This window comes from Chiloscyllium punctatum, chromosome 17, assembly GCF_047496795.1.
Source record: "Chiloscyllium punctatum isolate Juve2018m chromosome 17, sChiPun1.3, whole genome shotgun sequence".
Classification (NCBI taxonomy): Eukaryota; Metazoa; Chordata; class Chondrichthyes; order Orectolobiformes; family Hemiscylliidae; genus Chiloscyllium; species Chiloscyllium punctatum.
Genome location: NC_092755.1, coordinates 62,347,916 through 62,355,716, shown reverse-complemented (window position 1 = coordinate 62,355,716; position 7,801 = coordinate 62,347,916).

Below are 7,801 nucleotides of genomic sequence, written 5' to 3'. Positions count from 1 at the left end.
CACCATTCTCTACCATCCCACAGCAAATGTTCCAAATCCAATCCAATTGAGGTACGTAGTGAAGTCTGAGGAAATATCCTTTACTTTCTATATTTGGGAAGCTATCTTGTCCAAAAAACTGACATTGATGAAGCAATACAGCACCAAATCCAACATACAAGCTCGGGCCATGCTGAATTACAAACTTGAATTTCCAGGAATTGTGATACCAGACTTGATTCTAATGTCAAAGTCTATCAGGCAGTGGTTCTTCCCATGTTTCTCTACACTGCTAAAATGTTTACATCTTATAGAGCCCAGATCACAACCCGCAGAGAGCATCATCAGATTTAACTTATGAGGATCTTGCAAATCAAGTGGGAGGACAAAAGGATAAATATCCTACAAGATACAGATATACCAAATATACAGGTTATGATAATCTGACATCATCTATGAGATGGTTAGGACATAGATCATGTCTGTTTCAAGACTGCACAAATACTACACAGACTGACGTCAGGGAACACATTCAGACATGTAGTGATGGGAGCAGCTATACATAGAAAATGTTTCAAAGACAATGTCAAACCTTCAATTAGGTCTGCTGTATTAACATTGACACATGGATAACTAATGACCAATCATGACTGAAATGATGATCCATCATTAAAAATGATGTCAAGACCTTTTAATCACCAAAACTGCCAGTCAGAGAGAAAGGGGAGGGAAGAGATCGAAAGAAGGAGCTGCTGATCAAACCAGAATTCCAACATTACTTCGACGGATCAGGGGGCAAAAACAATGACTGCAGATACTGGAAACCAGATTCTGGATTAGTGGTGCTGGACGAGTACAGCAGTTCAGGCAGCATCCGAGGAGCAGTAAAATCGATGTTTCGGCCAAAAGCCCTTCATCAGGAATAAAGGCAGAGAGCCTGAAGCGTGGAGAGATAAGCTAGAGGAGGGTGGGGATGTGGAGAAAGTACCATAGAGTACAATAGGTGAGGGCGGGAGAGGATGAAGGTGATAGGTTGGGGGGTAGGGTGGAGTGGATAGGTGGAAAAGAAGATAGGCGGAAAAGAAGATAGGTGGAAAAGAAGATAGGCAGGTAGAACAAGTCATGGGGACAGTGCTGAGCTGGAAGTTTGGAACCTGTGTGAGGTGGGGGAAGAGGAAATGAGGAAACTGTTGAAGTCCACATTGATGCCCTGGGGTTGAAGTGTTCCGAGGCGGAAGATGAGGCGTTCTTCCTCCAGGCGTCTGGTGGTGAGGGAGCGGTGGTGAAGGAAGCCCAGGACCTCCATGTCCTCGGCAGAGTGGGAGGGGGAGTTGAAATGTTGGGCCACAGGGCGGTGTGGTTGATTGGTGCGGGTGTCCCAGAGATGTTCCCTAAAGCGCTCTGCTAGGAGGCGTCCAGTCTCCCCAATGTAGAGGAGACCGCATTGGGAGCAACGGATACAATAAATGATATTAGTGGATGCGCAGATAAAACTTTGATGGATGTAGAAGGCTCCTTTAGGGTCTTGGATGGAGTTGAGGGAGGAGGTGTGGGCACAGGTTTTGCAGTTCCTGTGGTGGCCGGTGAAGGTGCCAGGATGGAAGGGTGGGTTGTAGGGGGGGGGGGGGGGTGGGCGTGGACCTGACCAGGTAGTCACAGAGGGAACGGTCTTTGCGGAAGACGGAAAGGGTTTGGGAGGGAAATATATCCCTGGTGGTGGGGTCTTTTTGGAGGTGGTGGAAATGTCGGCAGATGATTTGGTTTATGCAAAGGTTGGTAGGGTGGAAGGTGAGCACCAGGGGCATTCTGTCCTTGTTACGGTTGGAGGGGTGGGGTCTGAGGGCGGAGGTGTGGGATGTGGACGAGATGCATTGGAGGGCATCTTTAACCACATGGGAAGGGAAATTGCGGTCTCTAAAGAAGGAGGCCATCTGGTGTGTTCTGTGGTGGAATTGGTCCTCCTGGGAGCAGATACGGCAGATGCGGAGGAATTGGGAATACGGGATGGCGTTGCAAGAGGTAGGGTGGGAAGAGGTGTAATCCAGGTAGCTGTGGGAGTCAGTGGGCTTGTAAAAAATGTCAGTGTCAAGTCGGTCGTCATTAATGGAGATGGAGAGGTCCAGGAGATGGTCCAGGGTGGAATGTGTTGGTGGCGCCAATGCAATTATCAATGTAGCGGAGGAAGAGGTGGGGAGTGGTGCCGGTGTAATTACGGAAGATTGACAGTTCTACGTAGCCAACAAAGAGACAGGCAAAGCTGGGGCCCATACGTGTGGGTGTGAAGGTGGGGGGAATGGGGGTGGAGTCATGAGCAGGGGTGGTGTTCCTCTCAGTTGGAAATGAAGAGGTCGAGGGCAGGTAATAGGCCAGCGTGGGGTGTCCAGGTGGATGCAGTGTGTTGGAGGTGGGCGAAGGGGTTCTCGGAAGGTGGGCAGGTGTCCTGATTGTGAAAGTAAGCTCAGAGGCATCATACGTGACATCACGGCTGCCCCTCACATCATCGCTGATGTCACACGATCAGTGACATCCGCCATTCCTACTGCCGTGTTTGCCACCACTTCCGCCCCCACCAACACCATTCACCTGCATTCTGCTGACACCCCCCCCCCACAGATCCCACTGTAACCATTTCTGGCCCCCAGAACCCTGAGAGGAACACCACCCCTGCTCATGACTCCATCCCCATTCCCCCCACCTTCACACCCACTCCAGTTACTGGCTCCGCCCCCACTCCCAGCTCCACACCCACACCAGATCCCAGCTCCCAGCCCAGTCGAGTTTTCACCATCCCTCCAGACCTTCCCCTCACTGAGGACAATTGATCAGTCCTCAGCAAAGGACTCACCTTCATCCCCCTCCGTCCATGCATCAATGAATTTAATACACGTCGTGACGTCGAACAATTCTTCCGTCGCCTCTGCCTCCAAGCTTACTTTCACAATCAGGACTCCCGCCCACCTTCCGAGGACCCCTTCGCCCACCTCCAACACACTGCATCCACCTGGACACCCCACGCTGGCCTATTACCTACCCTCGACCTCTTCATTTCCAACTGCCACCAGGACATCAACCGCCTCAACCTGTCTACCCCCCTCCCCCATTCCAACCTCTCACCCTCACAAAGTGCAGCCCTCTGCTCCAATCCCAACCTCACCATCAAGCCAGCAGATAGAGGGGGCGCAGTGGTAGTCTGGCGCACTGACCTCTACACCGCTGAAGCCAAATACCAACTCGAGGACACCTCTTCCTACCGCCCTCTCGACCATGACCCCACCCCCCATCACCAAACCATCATCTCCCAGACCATACACAACCTCATCACCTCAGGAGATCTCCCACCCACAGCTTTTAACCTCATAGTCCGGGAACCCCGCACTTCCTGGTTCTACCTCCTTCCCAAGATCCACAAGCCTGACCACGCTGGCCGACCCATTGTCTCAGCATGCTCCTGCCCCACTGAACTCATCTCTACCTACCTCGACACTGTCCGATCCCCCCTAGTCCAGGAAGTCCTCACGTACGTTCGAGACACCACCCACGCCCTCCACCTCCTCCAAGACTTCTGTTTCCCCGGCCCCCAACGCCTCATCTTCACCATGGATATCCGATCCCTCTACACCTCCATCCACCACGACCAGGGCCTCCAAGCCCTCCGTTTTATCCTCTGCAGACGTCCCCAACAGTACCCTTCCACCGACACTCTCATTCGTTTGGCTGAACTGGTCCTCACCCTTAACAATTTCTCCTTCGAATCCTCCCACTTTCTCCAGACCAAAGGGGTAGCCATGGGCACACGTATGAGCCCCACTATGCCTGTCTCTTTGTTGGTTACGTAGAACAGTCGATCTTCCGTAATTACACCGGCACCACTCCCCACCTCTTCCTCCGCTACATTGATGATTGCATTGGCGCCACCTCGTGCTCCCGCGAGGAGGTTGAGCAATTCATCAATTTCACCAACACATTCCACCCTGACCTTAAATTTACCTGGACCATCTCTGACACCTCCCTCCCCTTCCTGGACCTCTCTATCTCCATTAATGACGACCAACTTGACACTGACATTTTTTACAAACCCACCGACTCCCACAGCTACCTGGATTACACCTCTTCCCACTCTACCTCTTGCAAAAATGCCATCCCGTATTCCCAATTCCTACGCCTCCGCCGTATCTGCTCCCAGGAGGACCAGTTCCACCACAGAACACACCAGATGGCCTCCTTCTTTAGAGACCGCAATTTCCATTCCCACGTGGTTAGAGATGGCCTCCAACGCATCTCGTCCACTTCCAGCACCTCTGCCCTCAGACCCCACCCCTCCAACTGTAACAAGGACAGAACGCCCCTGGTGCTCACCTTCCACCCTACCAACCTACGCATAAACCAAATCATCTGCCGACATTTCCGCCACCTCCAAAAAGACCCCACCACCAGGGATATATTTCCCACCCCACCCCTTTCCACCTTCCGCAAAGACCGTTCCCTCTGTGACTACCTGGTCAGGTCCACGCTCCCCCCCGCCCCCCCCCAACAACCCACCCTCCCATCCTGGCACCTTCCCCTGCCACCGCAGGAACTGCAACACCTGCGCCCTCACCTCCTCCCTCACCTCCATCCAAGACCCTAAAGGCGCCTTCTACATCCATCAAAGTTTTACCTGCACATCCACTAATATTATTTATTGTATCCGTTGTTCCCGATGCGGTCTCCTCTACATTGGGGAGACTGGACGCCTCCTAGCAGAGCACTTTAGGGAACATCTCAGGGACACCCGCACCAATCAACCACATCGCCCTGTGGCCCAACATTTCAACTCCCCCTCCCACTCTGCCGAGAACATGGAGGTCCTGGGCCTCCTTCACTGCCGCTCCCTCACCACCAGATGCCTGGAGAACGCCTCATCTTCCGCCTCGGAACACTTCAACCCCAGGGCATCAATGTGGACTTCAACAGTTTCCTCATTTCCTCTTCCCCCACCTCACACAGGTTCCAAACTTCCAGCTCAGCACTGGCCCCATGACTTGTTCTACCTGCCTATCTTCTTTTCCACCTATCCACTCCACCCTCCCCACCCCGTGACCTATCACCTTCATCCCCTCCCCCACTCTCCTAATGTACTCTATGCTACTTTCTCCCCACACCCACCCTCCTCTAGCTTATCTCCCCACGCTTCAGGCTCACTGCCTTTATTCCTGATGAAGGGCTTTTGCCAGAAACGTTGATTTCGAAGCTACTTGGATGCTGCCTGAACTGCTGTGCTCTTCCAGCACCACTTATACTGATCAACCAATGAACGTCAGCACTGAGAGAAAACCACCAAAGATAAGACACATAACCCACAGCCAAAACTAACAGCACAATTACACAAGGAAAAATCATCCTCAACAAAAGAGATTGTCAAGGATTCATTCTGGTCACCACCACCCCACCTATAGTGTAAAGTCCTATAACTATCAGAGTGTGAATCACCATTTATTTGACTTCTGTGAACATGGCCATTGAAAACTGCATATGAAACAGTGATAACTACTCCATTAATTCATGGATTTATGTATGTGTTAGGTATCAAAAATACCTGAAAATATGATGTAATGAAGCAAACTGTGTGGTTAATGTACAATCTTCATTACAGCAGCTCTGATACAATGGTGTTACTGTTAGGATTTTTCTGTCATAAAACTATCAATTTGCTTGACATAATTTTTCCATTCGAAATCAATACATGAAAATCTTTGTTATAAATTTTGACATAAATAAACGTTACAGTCCGTAAATGGTAATTCAAAGTCATCTTATCTTTCAAGAAAAGTTCAGAAAATTGAACCATGTCAATAGAAAAGTCAAGTGGAAAATTAACCACTAAAGTTGAATTGTCATGTTATATTAATTAAGTAGCACTGAATTCAGATAAATTGTACTCAAATTGTGACAACAGGAAGTAGGTCTTGTGAACAGGATTTGCATATTGTTGCACAACGTGACTGTCAAGCAACGTCAATACACTTTCAAATGTAAAGGCCAGGAGCTGGTGTATTTTAGTTAAACTGATAAAGATAACATTGGGTTCCTGCATGTAGTCATGAGGTAGTAAGACAAATGGCTCTCTTCAAGGGTGCAGCACTAAAAATATTTTGATGGAGTCAAATGGATTAAAGTGTATTAGATTGTTCACTATTTTATTTGATTATTCAATAAATGTCCTGCAGCACTCACTAGTTGCAGAAGGCCTGAAACATGTATGGATAAATATATGTATATTATTCATGGTCTCCTGATTAAAGACAAGACCTTGGATGATAGGTAAGCTTTTGGAGCAAGATGTGGTGAAGGACCAAGGATTTTCAAGCATTCTCTAATTTATTCAACAACAAACTGCATTTTTTTCACAACTTTCATGGAGTGAAACAATCCAAGGTACTTACAGGAGCATCAACAGACAAAATTTAACATCAAGCAACTGACTAAGGTATTTAAATAGTGACCAAAAGTTTGTAAAAGAGATAGAATCCATACAGTGTGGAAACAGGCCATTCAGCCCAACAAGTACACACCAACTTTCCAAAGAGTAACCCACACAGATCTATTCCCCTACACTATATTCCCCCCTGACAAATGCACCGAACCTTCACATCCTTGAACACTATGGGCAATTTAGCAAGGCCAATTCACCTAACTTGCACATCTTTGGATTGTGGGAGGAAACCCACACAGACACAGGGAGAATGTGCAAACTTCACACGTTCGTCGAGGCTGGAACCAAACCTGGGTCCCTGGCACTGGGTGGCAGCAGTGCTAACCACTGAGCCACTATGCCATCCTAAGATATCTTAAATAAATGTTTTAAAATAAGGCATGTGAGGAGGAAAGGCAGACAGTTAGAATGACACAATTAAGGTAAGGGCAGCAATAGTTTTGCAAATAAAATTGAAGATGCACAGAAAACTGGAAACGGACGAGCATCAAGAACTTTAAGGGCTGCTGAATGTTGTTCAGAGCTGTTAAACTGAATGACCTCTTTTGTACTGTAGTTTTTATTTGAACATAAACCATTGAGTATCCAAATAGCACAAAAAGGGAGAGGCTTCAGAATTAGTATTTGCTGAATCAGCTAAATGCATGTCCTGCTAGAACTCAACGGATAGCATGGGAGAAAATTTGCCTAATTGCCCAAACCTGACTGTGATGTAGTGATTGTTACGTGATTCAAGGACAAGGGTAGAATCAGTCATTACTAAAAGATATTGTTGACTAATGCATATTTGAGCAGGACATTGGACATTGCTCCTGGAAGGCAGAACTAAATGCCATTCAATAGCAGAAAAAAAGAATTTTTATTATCAAGCAACTTTCACAATCAGCAGGATTTCCAATGTATTTTATAGCTGAAGTGCTTTTGAAGTGTCGTCACTGTTGTACTGTAGGAACCATAACAATTTTTACAGTGACTTTGAAGAAGTCATTTATGAGTTATCTTGAGCCAATAGAAAGATAATACATTATAATAAAATGGGCACAGGAAATCACCCCAAACTATCTGAAATATTTCACTTGAAACTAAGTACTTAAAAAATAACTTTACAAAATACAGAAAACCCTCAGCAGACCACAAGATCTGAGAACAGAGGAACAAAGTTTAAGAACATTGTTAAGATTGACAATTTTTCACGAGAACATCCAATATGCCAGCGATATGCCCGAAAATCTATTTAAGAAATCGAAGTCAGAAAGTCTTGCAGCACATGTCAACGGAGCGGGTTAAAGCTTTGTACTGGCTCTGCTAATTCATAGATTCTACTAATTCACTCTCCTTGCCATGCCCTGC